Genomic DNA, 22,246 nt, shown 5'->3' with positions numbered 1-22,246 from the left:
TTGCAATTGCTTACTGAGGAAGTAACTCTGCGAAACACAGAATCTCAAGGTAGAAGAAATACTAAAACTAGATATTTTCTAGTGTAATCTTAACAGAGAAGACTTTCCTGCTTCATATTTCCACTTTTGGCTATAGAGAGGAGGAAGAGATCTTTTCCTTCTGTTCCTCTTTTACTCACTTGATAAACCGATAATTTAACAGGCTAAATCTTGAGATTCTTTGAACTACAGCTTACGGGTGTGTCTGGCCACAGGGTCTCCCTACTAGGTGACATGGGTGTATGTAGGAGACACTGTTTGCTGTCACTTTCACACCGAGCTACTTAGGACTGGGGCCAAAGCCTTTCTGTAGTTCTTCCAACTGCCAAAACAAGTGGATGCAGGCATGGTTTTATATAAAATGAAAGGAAAATCAAGAAGATAATTCATGTTTTAGGTTCTTACCTATCATGGTGGTACAGAAAGAGTTTGGCAGCCCAAACACTAAGGAATTAGGCATAGACAGGAGCCCAGAGAAAGGGATGTCACACACAAATCTTACATGGAAAGGGCAGTGGTGGCCCCCCAATGCCTAATAAACCTTGGTCTGACAATAGGGTAAAAAAAGGCAAGTGCAGTACAATATCCTGGAGGCATTAATTACTTTAGGACATCTTACTGCTACCCTGTTAGAGAGTCATTTGTTAATCCTTAGTATTTTCTGACAAGATTTGCATGCTCTTGGTGCCTTTAAGTTACACAAAAGTTCCCAAGGTTCCTGAAATGTTATCAATTGCAATATATTTTGAAACTAAGTATTATGTATTAATCACACTCTTTGAGTTTCAAGTTTCAATTAATTACCATAGCTCACAGGCCCTTCACAATCAGGCTGCCATTTATCTCTGCATGCTTGCTCTCACATGTTACTCTTAGGCTCTCATTTATTCTGAGTCAGACTGAACTGTGTGCAGTACTTAAACCACCAAGCCTCCCTGGATGTCTCCCTTGTTTGTGTGTAGCTAATCCAAGCTTCCAGACCCAGTTTGGATTTTGTTTCTTTGAGGAAAACATTCCAAGCCTCTCTTACAAGGCCAGACTTAGTAAAACTAACTATTTTTCTGGAGGACTTAGAGCTTATTTTAAATTCTGAATGACCTAAATTCTAAGGATACCTGAAAGAAATAGATTGAACACTCAAATTAGGATAACTTGAAAAAATTTCAAAAAGGGTCTACTTCATAGAGATGTGTCCAAGATATAGGGAAACTACATAAGATACGGTACTCCTGGACTAGAGACCATGAAGGCGATTACTACCTTTAGGCCAGAAGAAGGAAGAGGAGGAAGTGGCTATCAGAATTCTGATACGACAGTCACACTTTGTTCCTTGAAATGAGCTGTGATCTTCAACAAATGGATGTAGTCAGCATAAGAACACTACAGAGAGAAAGAGTGGTAAGTATTCTGACTTCACCCTCTTCCCTTCCACTGGTCTCCTGCTAGGTCTCCTGAAACCAACAGGACATGAGAGCAAGGAACGTATTGCCTAAATAGCCTCCCAAGACTGAAAGCAGGCTGAGTATAATGGCAGATTACATATGGAGAAACAATAATAAAAACAACAGCCAACTTCTTATGCAAAACAATAGAAGCCAGAGGAAAATGGAAAGACATTATTTAAAGTAGTGCCAAAAAACCATCTCAATCCAGAATTTTATATTTAGTAAAACTATGTTTCAAAACTAATGGATAAATAAAGAAATTTTCAAATCAACAGAGACTTTTTCACAAGCAGAACTGCATTACAAAAAACGTTAAATGAAGTTCTGCAGGCTGAAGGGAAATGACACTGGATGGCGATTCAGAGCTATAGGAAGGAATAAAGAACATGGGTAATAGTAAATAACTGGATAAATATAAAAGTCTGCATTTATTTTTTCCTCTAAATTTATTTAAAAGACATATGACTTATTTTATTTTATTGAAGCTAAAACTAATTTGCTTATTGGCAACATAGTGTTTGGGAAAACTTCAGATATAGAAATTCTAAGGACAAAGAAGAGTGGGCACTAATGTGCAAATGAAATGCCAGGCCAATATCCAAGTGGGAAAAGTAGAACCCCTCAATCATGGACTGAGATGCAGAGACCCACACTGAAATGCAGAGACTCACACTGATGTCAAGGCAGTTATGATTTCCAAATTAAACAACAAGTATACGACATATGATTCTTTATAGCTAAAATTATAAAGAGTTGCTACACTTGTAATAATGTAGATATTACATGATAATAATTGCACAAATAATAGGAAATATAAATGGAGCTATAATGTTGAGAGTTCCTATATTTTATATGAAGTATTGCAATACTAAGAGGATTTTGATAAGTTGTATAATGTAAGCCCTACAGCAATCACCAAATAATAATACAAAGAGGTATAGATAAAAGTCCAATAGGTGAGTTAAAATGAATCTTAAAGGCTATTTATTTAATCTAAATAAAGAAAGAATATATAAGAAAGAAAAGACGGCAAAGAGGTAGACCTAAATCCAACTATATCAATAATTATAATAAATGTAAATAAACTAAACACTCAGATTAAAAGGCAGAGGATGTCAATACTGGATACATAAGAAGACCCAGTTATAGGATATCTAGAAGAGACATTCTTTAAATATACAGATATAAATAGGTTGAAAGTAAATGGTTTTGTGTGTTGGGGTCTAGTGCAGGAGCTCAGTCTAAAACAATGGCCTCCCATAAATTTTATTGAATGTGTCCTAAATAGGCAATTAAATTTATACATTTTTCTCTAAGCACCACTTTCACTTCTTTCCACAAATTTTGTATTTGCATTATCATGCAGTTCCAAATATTTTATAATTCATCTTATAATTTTTTCTTTGACTTTTGGCTTATTTAGACATCAATTATTTAATTATAGAATAGTTGGAATCACTTGTGCTAAGCACCACATGATAAAACTGAAATGTTAAGAAAGCAAGAAAATCTCGAAACAAACCAGTTATTTCTAAAAACAGGAGATTCACAGCAACCAATCAGAAAGCCCAGTTAACTTGACCTGGTATCATAATGAAATCCCCTGCTTTAACCTTTCCAAGGAAAGTAACCTGGAAGTAACCTGATTTTTTACCAATTTGCCTTTTGTACTGCTCTGTTTCTTTGTTCCTGTCTAACCTACTTTATAAAAATAACTGTTCTGCCATGTCCAATAGAACACTTTTCTATTTTTTTAATAGATGGGGTACTTCTCGATTCAGGAATCACTAATAAAAGACAGTTAGATCTTTAAACTCAATTCGTTGACATTGTGTCTTTTGGCAGAAATGAAATAATACTTAAAATCAATTATCTTAGAATCCATGTTAGGTGGCTAGAAAAAATACGAGCAAATGAAAACCAAAACTTGAAGAAAGGTAGTAAGAAAGACAAGAACACAAATCTATTGACAAGAAAATAAGCAACAGCTATAATTAAGAAAGTATAAAACATAATTTATTGATGTTAGCAATAAGAGAGAGGCTATGACTTCGATTCTGCAGATATCAAAGGAATAATACAAGAATATTATGAGCAACTTTATTGCAATAAAATTTAAAACGATGAAATAAAAAATTCCTTGAAAATCACAACCTATAAAATTAAAAATAGTGACACCATCAAATGCTGGCAAGACTGTAGAGTGATCAGGGCTCTTACCGATTGCCAATGGGAATACAAATTGGTACAGCCACTTTAGTTTCTTATAAAGCACTAAACCTACAGTCACTTAATGACCTTGCAATATATCTAGATATTGACTCTAGAGAAGCATAAACGTATGCCCACAAAAACACATGCACCCAGCTGGGTGTGATAGCTCATGCCTGTAATCCCAGCACTTTGGGAGACCAAGGCTGGTGGATCACGAGGTCAGGAGATCAAGACCAGCCTGGCCATCATAGTGAAACTCCATCTCTACTGAAAATGCAAAGAAATAGCTGGGCATGGTGGCGGCACCTGTAATCCCAGTTACTCGGGAGGCTGAGGCAGGAGAATCGTTTGAACCTGGGAGGTGGAGGTTGCAGTGAGCCGAGATCACACCATTGCACTGTAGAAGGGTCAACAGTGAGAGACTTCATCTCAAAAAAAAAAAAAATAAATAAAGAAACCACACATACACATGCAACCAACACAGGGGTGTCCAGATTCATAAAACAAGTTATTAGAGACCTACAAAGAGACTTAGACTATCACACAATAATAAGTGGAGTACTGACAGTATTAGATAGATCACTGAGGCAGAAAATTAATACAGATATTCAGGACCTGAACTCAACATTGGACCAAATGGATCTGTTAGACCTCTATGGAATGCTCCATGTAAAAACAACAGTATATACATTCTTCTCATCACCACATAGCACATATTCTAAAATCAACCACACAATAAATAAATAAAACAATCCTCAACAAATGCAAAAGAACTGAAATCATACCAAACACACTGTCAGACCACAGTACAATAAAAATAGAAATTAAGAATGTAAACGTCACTCAAAATTATTCAGTTATATGGAAATCAAACAACATACTCCTCCATTCTCTCTCTCTCTTTCTCTTCCTTTTTCTTCCTCTTCTTCATTCTTTTTTTTCTTTCCTTCTAAAAAAAAAAAAATACTCCTGACTGGTAAATAATGAAATTAAGGGAGAAATCAAGAAGTTCTTTGAAACTAATGAAAACAAAGATACAAAATATCAAAATCTCTGGGACACAGCTAAGGCAGTGTTAAGAAAATTTAAGCTGGGCACCATGGCTCACACCTGTAATCCCCTTGGTCTTTGGGAGACCGAGGCAGGGGGACTGTCATCTGCACAACTCCCTTGCTTAGAAGAGATTTCTGTATCCCAACTTTGGGAGACCAAGGTGGGCAGATCATCTGAGGTCAGGAGATCAAGACCATCCTGAACAACACGGTGAAACCCTGTCTCTACTAAAAATACAAAAATTAACTGGGCATGGTGGTGTGTACCTGTAGTCCCAGCTACTAAGGAGGCTGAGGAAGGAGAATTGCTTGAACCCAGGAGGCAGAAGTTGCAGTGAGCCAAGATCACACCACTGCACTCCAGCCCGGGCGACAGAGCGAGACTCCATCTCAAAAAAAAAAAAAAAAAAAAATATTATAGCACTAAATGCCTACATTAAAAAGTTAGAAAGATCTCAAATAAACAACCACATATTACAACTAAAAGAAATAGAGAAAGAAGAGCAAACCAACCCCAAAGCTAGCAGAAGACAAGAAATAACCAAAATCAGAGCTGAGCTGAAGGAGACCGAGACACGAAAAACCATTTAAGAGATAAATGAATCCAAGAGTTGGTTTTTGGAAAAAGAATAATAAAATAGACAGGCTGACAGCTAGGCTAATAAAGAGAAAAATAGAGAAGATCCAAATAAATACAATCAGAAATGGCAAAGGGGAATATTACCACTGACACCACAAACAATCATCAGAGACTACTGTGAACACCTCTATGCACACAAACTAGAAAACCTAGAGGTGATGAATAAATTCTTGGACACATTACACCTTCCTAAAACTGAACCATGAAGAAATTGATTTCCTAACAAGCCAATAATGAGCTCTGAAATGGAATCAGTAATAAATAGCCTACCAACCCAAAAAAGCCCAGGACCAGACAGATTCACAGCTAAAATCTACCAGATGTACAAAGAAGAGTTGGCACCATTCCTACTGAAACTATTGAAACAAATTGAAGAGGAGGAACTCCTTGCTAACTTATTCTATGAGGCCAGCATCATCCTGATACCAAAACCTGGCAGAGACACAAGAAAAAAAGAAAATTTCAGGCCAATATCCTTGCAAAAATCCTCAACAAAATACTGGCAAACTGAATCCAGCAGCACATCAAAAAGCGAATCCACCACGATCAAGTAAGCTTTATCTCTGGGTTGCAAGGTTGGTTCAACATCTGCAAATCAATAAATGTGATTCATCATATAAACAAAACTAAAGACAAAAATTGCAGCACTATTTCAATAGATGCAGAAAAGACTCTCAATAAAATTCAACATCCCTTAACGTTATAAACCCTCAAAAAACTAGATTGAAGGAACATACCTCAAAATAATAAGAGCCCTCTGTGACAGATTCTCAGCCAACATTATACTGAATGAACAAAAGCTGGAAGTGTTCCCCTTGAAAACTAGCAGAAAACAAGAATGCCCTCTCTCACCACTCCTATTCAACATAATATTGGAAGTCCTGACCACAGCAATCAGGCAAGAGAAAGAAATAAAAGGCATGCAATTAGGTTGAGAGGAAGTCAAACTATCCCTGTTTGCTGATGAAATAATTCTGTATCTCCAAAACCTCATAGCCTTGACTCAAAAGCTCCTTCAGCTAATAAACAACTTCAGCAAAGTTTCAGGATACAAAATCAACATACAAAAAGCACAGTACTCCTATACACCAACAGTAGCCAAGCTAAGAGCCAAATCAGAAACACAATCTCATTCACAATTGCAACATAATGCATAAAATACTTAGGAATACAGCTAATCAGGTAAGTGAAAGATCTCTACAATGAGAATTACAAAACACTGCTCAAAGAAATCAGAGATGACACAAACAAATGGAAAAACATTTCATGCTCATGGATCAAAATAATCAATATCATTAAAATGGCCACACTGTTCAAAGCAATCTACAAATTCAATATTATTCCTATCATACTTCAGTGACATTCTTCACAGAATAAGATAAAACTATTCTGACATTCTTATGGAACCAAAAAAAAAAAAGAGTATGAATAGCAAGGCAATCAAACAAAAAGGACAAAATTGGAGGCATCACATTACCTGATTTCAAAATACGCTGCAAGACTACAGTAATCAAAACAACATGGCATTGTTACAAAAATAGACACATAGACCAGTGGAACAGAGTGGGGAGCCCAGAAAATAAAGCCACACACGTACAATCATCTGATCTTTGACAAAGCTGACAAAAACAAGCGACAGGGAAAGGACTCCCTATTCAATAAATGATGCTGGGATAACTGGCTAGCCATATGTAGAAGATTGGTACCTTCCTTACACCATACACAAAAATCAATGCAAGGTGGATTAAAGGCTTAAATGTAAAACCCAAAACTATAAAAACTATGTAAGGTAACTTAGGTAATACCATCTGGACATAGGAACTGGCAAAGAACTCCTGACAAAAATGCTGAAAGCAATTACAAAAAAGCAAAAATTGACAAATGGGATCTAATTAAATTTAAGAGCTCTGCACAGCAAAGGAAACTATGAACAGAGTAAAAGCCTCCAGAGTAGGAGAAAATATTTGCAAACTATGCATCTGACAAAGGTCTCCTTTTCCCAGCATCGAAAAGGAGCTTAAACAGATTAAAAAACAAAAAACAAGAAACAACAACAACAAAAAACCCAAAAAACAAGCAGCCCCATTAAAAAGTGAGCAAAGGAAATGAACAGACACTTCTCAAAAGAAGACATGTATGTGGCCAAGAAGCATATGAAACAAAGTTCAACATCAATGATCATTAGAGAAATGCAAATCAAAACCACAATGAGATACCATTTCACACCAGTCAGAATGGCTATTATTAAAAAGTCAATAAATAACAGAAGCTGGCAAGGTTGCAGAGAAAAGGGAACACTTGTACACTGTTGGTAGGAGTGTAAATTAGCTCAGCCATTGTGGAAAGCAGTGTAGCAATTCCTCAAGGAGCTAAAAACAGTGCTACCATTCAACCCAGCAATCTCATTACTAAGTATATACCCAAAGAAATGTAAATCATACTATAAAGACATGCGTGTGTATATTCATTGCAGCACTATTCACAATAGCAAAGACTATCTGTCAATGGTAGATGGAATAAAGAAAATGTGGTACACATACAACATGGAATACTATACAGCCATAGAAAAGAATGAAACCATTTGCAGGAAAATGAATGGAGCTTGAAGCCACCATCTTTAGCAAATTAATTCAGGAATAGAAAATCAAATACTGCATGTTCTCACTTATAAGTGGGAGCTAAATGATGATAACACATGGACACAAAGAAGGGATAAACATACCTGGGGCCTACTTGAGGGTGGAGGGTAGAAAAGGGAGAGGATCAGAAAAAATAACTATTAGGTACTAGGCTTAGTACCTGAGTAATGGAATAATCTGTACAACAAACCCCAGTGACACGTGTTTACCTATATAATAAACCTGCATATGTACCCCTGAACCTAAATAAAAATGAAAACACTTGTACGTGAATGTTGAAAGCAGATTCCCTGAATATTTTTATTCATAATAGTAAAAACTCAAAACAATTCAAATATCTATCATTAGGAGAACAGAGAAACAAACAGAGATGTATTCATACAATATAATCCTACTCTGCAATAGTATTCATTAACATAGATGAATCCCACATATAATGCAAAGGAAGTTGGACACCAAATGGTGCATATTTTATGTACTTAAAGCATAAACTGTATAATTTCATTTATATGAATTTCTGGAACAGGCAAAGATAGTTTGTGGTGATAGAAATTAAAACAGTAGTTGTCTTCATGGTGATGAGGATTATTAGCTGTAAAGGGATTTAAGGAAACTTTGAAATAGGAGTGTGGTTTACATGAGTGTTTCCAGTTAGATTTGTGCATTCCAATGTTTATATATTTTAATTAAAATAACTATAAAAATAACAATAAAACTGCATGAACAAAGTTTTCTCAGTCAGAAATTTTATAATATTCCCTCTTCTCTGTGTATTTCCATTTCACAAGTTTTTGCTTTAAAATCTTTTATTGATCACCCTATCACAATACTCTTAATTGTTGTGTAAATTAAGACCATAAACGTTAAAATGTCTTCTGTATTGAAGGTGTTGATTGGAATGTATTATATATTTTAGTACCATCAAATACAAAAGCAAACTTTCATAGGAAATGTATCTTTTTATGAGATGAGCAGGATTTCTTTCTAATTAGCTTATGTAGCTGATCATGAGTATTACTTATTGCTAAAAGTTCATGGTTTATCATCAGGACTATTCATATTTTCATTTTTATAGATAAAAGCCCTGAAAAAATCATTTGAACATACAAGAGATGGGAATGGAAGAATGTGTTATAAAAATTTATTTGAATTACTTTTATTTGCCAAAAATCATATAGTGATCAATTATCACAGATTGTTTGTAATTATTTACCAGCTTACAAGCTGATTGGTCCTTCTCCAGTCTTGTTGAAAACAATGAAAAAAACCTGATTTACAACAGTATTTGTTATCCAATTATTTGGCGATTGTATTTCTCACCTGTCACTATTTCAAATTGTTCATTTGTTTTATGCCCAGGAAATTCTGACACCCCTGGGGTAAAATATGGTCTTAAGATTCAGAATAGATGAGAAGTATGCCTTTTTCTCTGTAAAATACAGTAAACATAAATTAAAAGGAGTCTCCCTTAAAGTAAAGCAGATTAATTTTCAGAGGTTATTCTGCCTCTTATCCCTCTACCCCAATCAAACTACATTACTGTGAGTTTCATGAATAAACATTTCTCGTTCTTGAATATTTTGTTTCATCTGAAGAATGTGTTTCATAGTATTTGCTTGTGATTTTAAAAAATTCTTTCTCAATATGTAGTGGTGCCCATTTTTAGATACTTAAAATTGTTTTTCTCTTTATTCATTTTCCTAGAAGTTTTAAAATTGATCTTTTTATTTTGAAAAAACTATAGATTCACAAGCAGTTGTAAGAAATAATACAGAGAGATCCTGTGTATCCTTAACCCAGTTTCCCCAGTGGCAACATCTTATAAAACTACAGTACAATATCACAACCAGATGACATTGATATGGTCAAGATACAGCACATTTCCATCACCATGAGGAGTCTTCATTTTGTTTGTTACAGCCACTGCCATTTCCCACCCATTCCCATCCACGCTACCCACCTTAGTCTCTGGAAACCACTAATTGGTTCTCCATTTCTGTAATTTTGTCATTTCAGTAATGTTACATAAATGAAATCACATAATATATAACTTTGGGGAATTGGCTGTTTTCACTTGGCACACTTCTCTAGAGGAGAGTAAGTGTGGTTTAAGGAGTTCCGTATGGGTGCCAAAGGGTGGGATGGTTAATTTTATGTGTCAACTTGGCTAGGTCGAGGTATTCAAATGTTTGGTCAAACACCAGTGTGCTGTAGCTGTAAGGACATTTTTAAAAATTGTACTTTAGATTCTGGGGTACATGTGCAGATCATGCAAGATTGTTGCATAGGTACATTCATGGCAAGGTGGTTTGTTGCCACCATCCCCCCATCACTTATACCTGACATTTCTCCCCAAGTTATCCCTCCCCCACCCTCCCTCCCACTATCCCTCCTGTAGCCCCTGCAACGAACCCCGGTGTGTGATGCTCCCCTCTTTGTGTCTAAGTGTTCTCATTGTTCAACACCTGCCTATGAGTGAGAACATGCGGTGTTTGATTTTCTGTTCTTGTGTCAGTTTGCTGAGAATGATGGTTTCCAGGTTCATCCATGTCCCTACAAAGGACACAAACTCATCATTTTTTAGGCTGCATAGTATTCCATGGTGTATATGTGTCACATTTTCCCTGTCCAGTCTATCACTGATGGGCATTTGGGTTGGTTTCAGGTCTTTGCTATTGTAAACAGTGCTGCAATTAACATGCATGTGTCTTTATAATGGAATGATTTATAGTCGTTTGGGTATATACCCAGTAATGGGATTGCTGGGTCAAATGGAATTTCTATTTCTAGATCCTTGAGGACTCGCCACACTGCCTTCCACAATGGTTGAACTAATTTACACTCCCACCAACACTGTAAAAGTGATCCTATTTCTCCACATCCTCTCTAGCATCTGTTGTCTCCAGATTTTTTAATGATTGCCATTCTAACTGGCGTGAGATGGTATCTCAATGTGGTTTTGACAGTTTTAAGAGAAGATTAAAATTTAAATCAGTAGACTTTGAGTAAAGCAGATTACCCTCAACAATGTGGGTAAGCCTCATTCAATCACTTGAAGACTTTAAGAGAAAACAGACTGAAGTCCCCCAAAGAACAGGAAATTCTGCTTCCAGGTTGTCTTTGAACTCCAGCTGCAACATTAACTCTCCACTGGATCTCCTTGCCCACCAACACTGCAGATCTTGGACCTGCCAGCCTCCACAATTATGTGAGACCATTTCTTAAAATCTCTCTCTTTTCATGTATCTATCTACCAATCTTCCTATCTATTGATCCGCTTGTCTATTGGCTTTAACTCATCATACACACACACACACACACATATACATATATACATACACATACATGTATATATATACATACCCACGCCTATATATCTTTCCCATGTATATAGATATATATACAGATATATGTATGTATATATATATATCTTTACATGTTCTTTTGGTGTGTTTTGGGGGATTCTTGGTAAATATCTGCCATTGAATTCTAACTATGCTAAATTTTAGTCAGTCTTTCTTTGGGGTTCAGTATGTGGTCAAATTTCATGTATGCTTGAGAATATATATCCTCTAATCTAATTGTTGGGTGCAAAATTCTATATATTCTATGTATGTTCATTAGCTCCAACTTGTTAATTAATTTGTTCTAATATTTTACAATTTTACTAATTTCTGTCTCCTTTATCTATCAATTACAGACAGAAACCTATTGAAATATTCCTCTGTGATTATGGATTCTTCATTTTCCTTGTTAATTGTCACTTTTTCCTTGCATATATTTAATGTTAGATCATTAGATGCCTGTAAGTTTAGAATTATTGCATCTTCCTAGTGAATTATACCTTTTACTATCATATAATGACTTCTCTTTATCCCTCCTGGTATCTTTGAAGTTCACTTATTTTAATATAAACTTTTTTTTTTTTGCATGGTACATCTTTCTCTCCTTTGATATTCAGCTTTTTTTTCTTTTTTTTAACATTTATTTTAGTTTCAGAGTACATCTATAGATAAATTGCATGTCACGGGGATTTGGTGCACACACGATTTCATCACCTAAGTAACAAGCTTAGTACCCAAAATGCAGTTTTTTTTTTCTATCCTTACCTTCCTACTGCCCTCCATGCCCAAGTAGACTCCAGTATCTATTGTTCCCTTCTTTGTGCCCATGTGTACTCAATGTTTAGCTCCCACTTACAAGTGGAAACGTGGTATTTGATTTTCTGTTCCTGCATTAGTTCACCTAAAATAACGACCTACAGCTACATCCATGTTTCTGGAAAGAATGTTATTTTGCTCCTTCTTATGACTACAGAGTATTCCATGGTGTATATGTACCACATTTTCTTTATCTATCCAGTCTACTGGATAATCTATTTAGGCTGATTCCTTGTCTTTGCAATTCTGAATAGTGCTGCAATGAATATATGCATGCATGTGTGTTTATGGTGGAACAATTTATATTTCTTTGGTTATATACCCAATAATGAAATTGCTGGACCAAATGGTAGTTCTGTTTTAAATTTTTTGAGAAATCATTAAATTGCTTTCCACAGTGGCTGAAATAATTTACATTCCCACTAGCAGTGTATACACATTCCCTTTTCCCTGCAGCCTCACCAACATCTGTTATTTTTTACTTTATTAATAGCTATTCTGACTGGTATGAGATGGTAGCTCACTGTGGTTTTGATTTGCATTTCTGCAATGATTTGTGATGTTGAGTTTTCTTTCATATGCTTTTTGACCGTGTGTATGTCTTTTTTTTTTTTGAAGTGTCTATTCATGTTCTTTGCCCATTTTTAATAGGGTTTTATTTCTTGTAAATTTAAGATTCTTACAGATTCTGGATATTGGACCTTTGTCAGATGCATAGTTTGAAAATATTTTCTCCCAATTTGTGGGTTCTCTGTTTAATCTATTGATAGTTTCTTTTGCTGTGTAGAAGCTCTTTAACTAGGTCTCGATTGTCAATTTTTGTTTTTGTTTCAATTGCCTTTGGTATCTTTGTCACAAAATCTTTACCAGAGCCTATAAGTAGAATGGTATTTTCCAGGTTTTCTTGAAGGGTTTTCATAGTTTTAGATTTTACATTTAAGCCACTAATCCATCTTGAGTTAATTTTGTGTATGGTGTAAGGAAGGAATCCTATTTTAGTCTTCTGTATATGGCTAGCCAGTTATTTTATCAGTCATTTGTTGATGGTTGATAAAATAACTTGCCCCATTGCTTGTTTTTGTTGACTTTGTCAAAGATCAGATGGCTATAGTGTGTGGCTTTATTTCTGGGCTCTCTACTCTGTTCCATTGGTCTATGTGTCTATTTTTGTACCAGTACCATGCTGCTTTGGTTACTGTAATCTTGTAATATAGTTTGAAATTGGGTAATGTGATACCTCCAGCTTTGTTCTTTTGATTTAGGATTGCTTTGGCTATTTGGGCCCCTTTTTGGTTCTATAAAAATTGCAGAACAGCTTTTTTTTTTTTCCCCCTAATTCTGTGAAGAATGTCATTGGTAGTTTAATAGGAATAGCACTGAATCTGTAAATTGCTCTGGGCAGTATGGCCATTTTAACAACGTTAATTCTTCCTGTTCATGACCATGAAATGTTTTCCATTTGTTTGTGTCTATTTGTCATGTCATCTCTGACATCTTTGAGCAGTGTTCTGTAGTTCTCCTAGACAGATTTCACCTCCCTGGCTAGCTGTATTCCTAAGAATTTTATTGTTTTTTTTGTAGCTATTGTAAATGGGATTGTGTTCTTGATTTGGCACTCAGTTTCAACATTACTGTTGCACAGAAATGCTACTGTTTTTTGCACATTAATTTTGTACCCAGAAACTTGGCTGAAGTTGTTTATTAGATCTGGGAGCTTTGGGGTAGACAATCAGGTTTTCTAGGTTTAAAATCATATTGTCTACAAACACAGATAGTTTGACTTCCTCTCTTCTGATTTGCATGCCTTTTAATTCTTTCTGTTGCCTGATTGCTCTAGCTAAGACTTCCAGGACTATGCTGAATAGGAATGGTGAGAGTGAGAATCCTTGTCTTGTTTCAGTTCTTAAGGGGAATGCTTCAGCTTCTGCCCATTCAGTATGATGTTGGCTGTAAATGGCTCTTATTATTTTGAGGTATGTTTCTTTAATTCCTAGTTTACTGAGGATTTTTAAATGAAGAAATGCTGAATATTATCAAAAACTTTTTCTGCATATTGAGATGATCATGTGTTTTTTGTTTTTAGTTCTGTTCATGTGGTGCATGACATTTATTGATTTGCAAATGTTGAACCACTTGAATCCCAGGGATAAAGCCTACTTGATTGTGGTGGAATCGCTTTTTGAGGTACTGCTGAATTCAGTTTGGATGTATGTTGCTCAGGATTCTTGCATCTTTGTTTATTAAAGATATTGTCTGAAGTTTTTTTTTTTTTTTTTTATTTGCCAGACTTTTGTATCAGGATGATGCTGGCCTCACAGAATGCATTAGGGAGGAGTGCTTCCTAAATTTTTTTGAATAGTTTCAGTAGGAATGGTACCAGCTCTTCTTTATATGTCTGGTAGAGTTCGGGTGTGAATCTGTTTTCACCTGAGTTTTTCTGGTTGGTAGGTTTGTTATTACTGATTCAATTTTGGAACTCATGATTGATCTGTTCAGGATTTCAATTTCTTCTTGGTTCAGTCTTGGGAGCTATGTTTCCAGGAATGTATCCATTTCTTCTGGGTATTCTATATGTGTGCATAGAGGTTTTTGTAATAATCTTTGGGATGGGTTTTCTTTCTTTTTTTGGCATTTCTAGGGGTCAGTGTTAATGTCCCCTATGTCATTTCTGATTGTGTTTATTTGGATCTTCTTTTCTTTATTAGTCTAGCTATCAGTCTATCTATCTTATTTATTCTTTCAAATAACCAATTCTGGTTTCATCAATCTTTCAGATTTTTTTTTTTTTTGTATCTCAATTTCATTCAGTTCAGCTTTGATTTTGGTTATTTCTTGTCTTCTGCTAGTTTCAAGGTTGGCTTTCTCTTGTTTTCCTACTTCCTCGATATGTGATTTTAAGTTGTTAATTTGAGATTTTTTAACTTTTTAATGTGGGTGTTTAGTGCTATAACCTTTTCTCTTAACCCTGCTTTAGCCGTGTCTCAGAGAGATTCTGGTGTGCTATATCTTTGTTTTCATTTCTTGATTTCTGATTTAATTCATTGTTTACCCAGAAGTCATTCAGGAGTCAGTTGTTTAATTTCCATGTAACTATAGGGTTTTAAGCAATCTTCTTGGTATTGATATCTATTTTTATTGTGCTGTGATCCGAGAGTGTGGTTGGTATTATTATTATTATTTTTTTATATGCTGAGGAGTGCTTTAGAAGATGTACTATGTGGTTATGAGAAGAATGCATATTGTGTTTTGGGGTAAAGGGTTCTGTGGAGGATAGTTAAGTCTTCTTGTTAAGTGTAGTCCTTTACCATTATGTAATGCCCCTTTTTGTCTTTTATTGGTCACTATTCCAGAGATTTACATTTCTATCTAGTGGGTATCCCAGGGAATTTATTCTTAATTTTCAGCTTTGGGGTTTCATAGAACATATCAGTAAATTTCAAACTTCAAACACACATGAGGCCTAGTCTATGTTTTAAAATGCTTGGGATGGAGGCAGTGAGGAAACTCTGCTTCCACTTATGATGGAATAGCTAGTACTTGGTTAGTCCTCTTGCTTTAAAGTATTATTAAAATGAACAAAATATATCAAAACTATTTTCAGACTTTGGACAAGAGGCCATGCAGGACTATGATTCCCAAGAGAAGGAAAACAAATGAGGTGATAAAATGACCACTCTTGTTTTCTGTCTAGAAAACTTTCTGGACTATTTTGTAGAATGCAAGAGCCCAAACAGAATATGGAAGTATCACTTAGCTAAGGAGACAGAGATTAGAGCCTGAGGAGGCTGAGTTGGTTCGAAAATGTAGAGTATGGTACTTAGAAAAAGGAAGTTGGTTACAGATAGAGCTACAGAAATCTCTATAAGAAACCCTTTAAGTCTTAGGTTGATTATTGTCATGAACTAAATTGTGTCTTCATCTCTCTCTCACCTAAATTCATATGTTGAAACCTTAGCCCTCAATATGTCTGTATGTGAAGATAGAGCCTTTAGAAAGGTAAGTTAAGGTTAAATGAGATCATAAGAGTGGTGTTCTAATGCAATAGGAATGGTGTCCTTATAAGAGAAAGGGATACCAGAGCATACTCTCTCTCTCTCTCTACACATGTATAGAGAGAAGAGACCATGTGAGGACACATAAGTAGGCAGCTGTCTATAAACCAGAAACCTTACCAGAAACCATCCTTAACAGCATCCTGATCTTGGACTTCTAACCTCCAGAACTGTTAAAGCCCCCCCCAGTCTGCTATTTTGTTATGGCAGCCTAAGTGGATAAATATAGCTACTAAGCTGCACATTCTCAGTGCAAGAATCTATGAGGCCAGATAACGAACATCTACTGGGGAAAGAAAAACTACTGAGGAAAGAATATCTACAAAGGAAGCTGTATATTGAATAATGACTGGAGCTCACACGAGGTTAGAACAGATTTTATTTTTGAACAGCCAGAAGGTAGAGACCTTGTTGAATATCCAGGACATTCAAAAGAGACCCCTCAGAAAGGCTACACCTTAGGCATAAGGCTAATCTAATCCCAGAGGAAAGAATACTATAGACCTTTTCTTGTAAAACTTTAAAATAAGCCTAGAAAGAACCAGGCTGATCTGCAGGTAAATTAACTACCTGGCAGAACAAAACTCAACATTCAATTTAAGGATGACAGCCAAATCTAGACACTTAATGAAGTGGCATCCATAATGTCTAGAATATAATACAAAATTATCAGACATGTGAAGAAAAAGGAAATATGACCTATTACTAGGAGGAAAATCAGCTGACAGAAATAGAATCAGGAATAACAAAGATGAAATAGGAAATAAGAACTTAAAACTACATATAAATATAGTCTAGATGAGAGAATAGGAGTTCTCATTAGCCAAATAGAAACTAAGAAAAGAACCAAATTAAAATTCAAGAAGCAAAAAATGTGGTATCTGTGAAACATTTATACTGCAGAAGACACAATTGGTGAACTTGAAGAGCAACGAAAATTATCAAAGCTGAAGTGTACAGAAACAGGAAGATGAAAACAATTACCAGAGACTCAGGGACCTACGGAGTAGTCCAAATGGTCTCACATATATGCAATTAGAGGAGAGAAATGAGAAAGATTAGGGGCAGAAAAATTATTTGAAAAATATAATAGCTGAAAAATTTTCCAAATTTCATGAAAACTCAAAACATACAGATCCAAGCAGTTCAATAAACCCCAAAAGCATAAAGAATATCACACAGAGGCAAATCATAATATAACTTTTCGAAGCTAGTAATGTTAAAAGTAGCCTGATGATAAATTACATACAACAGAACTAGGAAGATAATTATTGCTAATTTCTCATCAGAGATAATAAAAAGACAATGAATAATATACTAGAAGAAAAAAAAGTCAACCTAGAGTTATGTATCCAGCAAAAATATTCTACAAAAATGAAGGCAAAATACAGACATATTCAGACAAAAGAAAGCTGAGAGAACTTATTGACAGAAGACTTGTGCCATAATAATTGTTCAAGGAAGGTCCTCATGCTGAAGGAAAATGATGAAAAGTGGAACTACATAAAGAAATGAAGAGTGCCAGAAACAGTAAATATGTAGATAAACATAAAATACATTTCTTTCTCAAAGTCTTACTTTCTCTCAAGGGTAATTGTTTATAACAAAAATAATAAAAGTGTCTTGTGGGGTTTAAAACACATAAATAACATATGGCAACAGCAGAAATAATAAAGTAGAGTAAAATGAAAGTATATTGTTATAAGGTTCACATGCCATACGTGAAAATGCATACTATTATTTGAAAGTAGACTATATTATGTTAAAGATACAGTTTAGATATGAAAGACATTGTAAGCCTTGGAGCAACCATCAAAAATGAGTAATTATATCTAATAAGCCAAAAGAAAATATAAAATGATAAAATGTTTAAAAAAATGACTAATCCAAAAGAAGTCAGAAAAGGAAGAGAGAGTTCCCAGAACAGATGGAACAAACAGAAAACAAAAAGCAAGATAGTAGACTTGGTGTGGTAGTAAACCTAACTGTATCAATAATTACATTAAACACAGGTGGAGTAAATGCCACAATTAAAAGACAGAAATTGTCAGATAGAATAAAAAATCAAGGCCTGAATGGGCCATAAATTACTCATTTAAGAGATATATTTTAAAAATAAGGACACAAGTTAATAGTAAAAGAATGAAAAAATATACACCATGCAAACACTAATGATAAGAAGGTTGGCATGGTTGAAGTAGCTACGTTAACCATAGGGGTATTATTAGAATTAAAGAGGAATATTTCATAATGATAAAAGGGTCAATTCATCAAGACTATATGAAAATCATAAGTGATTATGAATCTAAGGGCAGGACATCAGACAAACTGACTGCTGATAAAATCATGGTTTCAGTTGGCAATTTCAGTATCCCCTTTTCAATAATTAAAGAACAAGCAGACAAAAAAAAATCAGTGAGGCTATAGAGGACTTATACAGCATTACCAACTACTGAACCTAATTTATATTTGTTGAACATTACATTCAACAAATGCAGAATACATATTCTTTTCAAATGCACATGGGACATTCAACAAGACATACCTAGACTGGGCCATCAAATGAGTCTCGAAACATTTCTTCTTAATTGAAAGTTTTAAAAAAATCACAGAGTCTTTCCCCCTGCTCCAACCAAGCACCCAGCCCAAGATAGAAAACTTTCTTCATTGTCTGTGTCAGAAGATGGATTTTTCCAGTTCATTCTTTTACTGAGTCTCTAACCCTTCATCTCTTTTTTTCTCCCCGAGGTCTCAGTTCAACATTCCCACCTTATACAAAAACCTTGTCTTTTGTCTTCCATAGCCAAAAAATACTAAGTCCCTTTGTTACTGACATTGACAAATGTCTACAGGACAACTGTAACTTTTAGGCTTTTACACAGTTCTGGTTTTCAGCTGCTTTTCACTTTTGGCCACTGAGGATTTCCCTCAGTATTTTGCATGCTCATCTATGCATTTCAAAATATGTTTGTGATATTGTGTTCTGTATTCTAGGGGTTTTGTGGCCAGAGGTTCTCAGGTTATTTAGTTTCCATGTTTCTAGAAGTTAAAGCCTGTCAAATAATTGGTTATTTTAAGGGTTCAGGTTACTTTGGCCTAATCAAAAGTTCCCTCATTTAGAGCCAGGCAGCCTTGGGTATGAAATCTAGCCCTGGTATTCACCAGTTATGTAACTCTGAGCAAGTGATGTAACTTCTCTGAGCCTTAATTTACATATGAGTTTTAGAGATCACAAGTCTGGGTTTTCAAGTTTGTTGTAAGGATTGTCTCTTATCTTACACAAGACAAGACAAAATAAGCAAAAAAACATGTTATTCATTCATCAAAGATTGAGTGTTTACTGTGTGTCAGGCATACCTTCTGTGTGCTAGGAATAACACAATAAATGTATACACAAGTAAATAACTTCATTTAAGTTTGAGTGCAATAACAAAATAGGTAGTGGGATTGAGAATGTCTGTAGAAACAGAATGGGCATTTCTAATTAGTGACTGGAGTTCCTATTGGATGATGTGACATTTGATTTAAAATCTGAGTCAAGATGAAAATGTTCTGAAATTAGATGTGGTGATGGTTTTACAACCCTGTGAATATAGTAAAAACATTAAATTGTATACCTTAAATGGCTAAATTTCATGTATATGAATTATATCTCAATGAAGCTGTTTGTTTAAAAGTCTAAATGAAGAAGAGAAAGTCAGATAAAAATCTTGGGGAAGAACACTGTAGCCAAGAGAACAGCAAAACAAAAACTCTGAGGCTAGAATAAGGCATTAGGCAGTTTGAAGAAAAGAAAGATTTAATGGTAGGCGTTTAGTGAGGGAGGAGATTGGAGACAGTTGAGATTTAGACCACAGGTAGGAGCCAGACTCAACACTCTATTCAAGGGTGACAGGGCTTTGTAGGCCATGTTGAATATTTGGAATTTTTTTCCAAAATGCAATGGGGGCCTTTGAAAAAAACTAAACTGGAGAAGTGATGTCTAGTTTATGCTTTTAAACAGTCACCGTGCTTTCCATAAGGCAAGAGAATTTACAGGGCAGAAAAAGCACAAACAGGGAGAAAAGCAATATTCCACAGTAACTAGAATGAAGTCCTAGGTATCCCACTTTTGACTTAGTCCTCAGTTCCTCAAGCCCTACTTTATTTATTATATTTTTATTTTGAGAACAGAGGTGTAACTGAAAGGGCCATCACAGCAGAAGGACTGACAAGAAGTAGAGAATTCATGCTCCATCACTACTCACAAAGGAAAAAAACATATCGTAGTATCCTGAAGTTTAAATTGTCTCTGATTTCCAGTACTTGGACTACTCATAGAAGGTTTTGGCATTTTCGACTGACTGAAAATAGGCCATTCTAAACTACCTCTGTCTTCCATTTAAAAACAAAGTCAACATTTGATATCTATCATTCGTCAGTAAGAAAACATATGGCAGAAGCTAAATCTATAAATTCTATAAATCAGGCAGCTGTATTGTTTTATATAAATGATTAAAAGTATGGCTTTTGGAATCAGACAAAATTTGGTTTAAGCTTTGTCATTTAATGAGTGACTTAGAAATAGTTTTAAATTTTGTTGAACAAATAAGGGACAAAACTATGCTTCATTGAGGTGCAAATGAGTTGAACTGTAAATGAGATGCCTGTATATCACTTACCACAATGACTAATACATAGGTAGGCACTCCAAAAGGTAGCCATTATAATTATTATCACTTATTATAACAATTGTTAAGTCTATTACTTTTAGAAAGGAAAGCATATTTTGAAAGGTAAAATCTACTAACCTTTAAAAGACATGAATCTGTTAACTTCATGTAAAATTACCTTCACATAATTTTACATGAAGTTAAAATTACCATACTCTATGTAATCTATAATAATATCAACTTTTTCCTGTAATAAAAGTAGTTTAAAACCAACTTTAATAATTGGAAAATCTTCAGTGAATTTTTCAGAAATTATAAATAAGTCTCTTAGCAAACTATTTCTAATTTTGAACTACTATGGAATATTGAGGGATTTTATAATAGATCCCAAGTGAAAATGAAAATCAAACTCACATGTTTAATATTAGAAGAATGATTATACATAGCTTGTTACAGATTTCCAAAAAACAGTAGGTACACTTTTTAAAATTTACATTCACAGAGAATTTTAGTAACATTGGAAAATGCCATGTTTAAGGGAAAAAGTAGGATATAAAACAGCTTATACACAGTTATTTTGAAAATGTAAGAAACTGAAAAAAGATGGAGTAAAATATGTCAAAAACTTGATAATAGTTGATTTAGGGTGGTAGACGTAAACATGATTTTTTCTGTTTATATTTTTCTCTACCTTTTTTATTTTTATAGTGTGCACAGTTCTTTTAAAATGATGATAAGGAAATGATAAAGTTAATATGTTATAAAACATTGGGAGCTGGATGTTGAAGTGCAATGGAAACTGTTAGAACATGTTGGGTTTTTTTTCATTTTTTAAATTATACTTTAAGTTCTGGAGTACATGTACAGATTGTGCTGATTTGTTACATAGGTATACACATGTTCTCACTCATAAGTGGGTGTTGAACAATGAAAACACATGGACACAGGGAGGGGAACATCACACACGAGGCCTGCCGGGGGCAGGGGTTAGGGGAGGTATAGCAGGGTTGGGGGGATTGGGGAGGGATAACATTAGGAGAACACGTTGGTTGTTACACAGACACTTGAGAAGTTTGTTGGGAGAGAACGATGACCTAGAAACAAGAGTTACAGTAAATGGGGTTAAAAAGGGCAAACGTTCTTCATATTTTTATCCTATTACCAAACTTTGTAATATGTATTTTGAATATATATGAAGAGCTTCATCTCTATCAAGCCATAACATAGCATTTACTTATCACTCTGATATAACAGTTTAATAAAAAAATTGAGAAGTTCATTCAAATAAGCAGAAAAGGGAAAAAAAAAGTAACTCTGTCTGCTTCCCTAGGGAATGGTCTTGTACCAGTATCT

General features: G+C 34.9%; 1 protein-coding gene across 3 annotated transcripts in view; it reads right to left on the bottom strand.

Moving 5' to 3' along the window:
- Positions 1 to 22,246, bottom strand: part of LPCAT2 (lysophosphatidylcholine acyltransferase 2) — a 118,729-nt gene that overhangs the window by 13,315 nt on the left and 83,168 nt on the right. The window contains exon 15 of one of the 3 annotated variants that reach the window (XM_064383076.1): positions 21,274 to 21,987. The exons of the other annotated variants lie outside the window; for them this stretch is intronic. The gene's annotated coding sequence lies outside the window, so the exon portion shown is untranslated. Of the gene's footprint in view, positions 1 to 21,273; positions 21,988 to 22,246 lie in introns of those variants that run through there. 3 annotated transcript variants of the gene reach the window in all.

This window comes from Aotus nancymaae, unplaced genomic scaffold (assembly GCF_030222135.1).
Source record: "Aotus nancymaae isolate 86718 unplaced genomic scaffold, 86718_ANA_hifiasm-v0.15.2.pri h1tg000030l, whole genome shotgun sequence".
NCBI classification, from domain to species: Eukaryota; Metazoa; Chordata; class Mammalia; order Primates; family Aotidae; genus Aotus; species Aotus nancymaae.
This window is presented reverse-complemented; position numbering and strand designations above follow the sequence as displayed.